Genomic DNA, 1,228 nt, shown 5'->3' with positions numbered 1-1,228 from the left:
GTTGCTTTTACATCAAGGTAGTTGTTCTAAAATCAGAAGTGGGAGTTGGGCTTTCCCAATCACAAAACTGTTGAACATGAAAACATGCATGCAGTGTTGAGGACGTGTCAGCACTTGAACATGAAACGAACCAAGGTTCAATACAACTCTGTAACAACATTCTATCAATTACTCTCTCAGTTGGGATGAAATATGGTTGTGAAAGTACAGTCATATCTCTTTCTGAGCTCTCGTACAAACTGTGATGATGACTGAAATCCACCAATGTGCAAAAGCCATTTGGCTCTGGAGTGAACTGTTATGCAATTAATAAAATCAAATAAAGAAACTAAAAGAGTATCTCCTTACATGTTACTTGCTTGTGTTTATTTCCTGCCAAAGTACTTCCTCAATTCATTATAATCCAAGAAAGAGCTGAGGGTAGTTGCATAAATCCAAATCACCTGTTTTTTTATCATTTATCCCAGCCATTTAATTAGTTTAATTGTACGTTCTATACTTGAGAAAGTATAGAAATGAGATCAGCTCAAATCATCAAATTTATAATATATAGGTTTTAGAATTTCAAGGTTTGTCACAACAATTGCTCAATTCCTGTTCTTTAATGGCTGCCTTATATAAAGTTGCCAGTGTAGGATGGCAGTGGACACCAATTAAACATGTCTGCTTATTTAGCTGCTATACTGTAGTTAAACTAAAAGTAATAATTTCTCTGCTGGAAAATGTGTATAATTTTGTGATAGGTAGCCAGGTATGTGAACACATACAAGGAATTTGACTCCGGTCACTTTGCTCAATGGTACAACAAAAATAAAGAACAACACTATAAGCATAGAAATAGAACGTATGAAGAAAGAATAGAAAAAAACTCTACAACATAAATAGACTTTCAGAATACATCTATGCATCTATATATATAGTGAGTATGAACATGAATATGAACAGTACTATGTACAAAATGTAATGATAGTTATTATGAGAATGGTCATGTGCTCTGTGACCGCTTAGCGTTCATCAGAGCGACAGCCTGGGGAAAGAAACGTTTTTTGTGCTGGGTGGTTTTGGCGTACAGTGCTCTGTAACGCCGGCCTGAGGGTAGGAGTCTGAATAGATAGTGTCTAGGGTGTGAGGGGTCAGTGGAGATTTTACCGACTTCCTTCCTGACCCTGGACTGGTACAGGTCCTGGATGGAGGTAAGGTCGGTGCCAATAATTCTCTCTGCAGACCT

Source organism: Mugil cephalus, chromosome 1 (genome assembly GCF_022458985.1).
Source record: "Mugil cephalus isolate CIBA_MC_2020 chromosome 1, CIBA_Mcephalus_1.1, whole genome shotgun sequence".
NCBI classification, from domain to species: domain Eukaryota; kingdom Metazoa; phylum Chordata; class Actinopteri; order Mugiliformes; family Mugilidae; genus Mugil; species Mugil cephalus.
The sequence above is the reverse complement of the archived record's forward strand: the minus strand, read 5'-3'. Positions refer to the sequence as shown.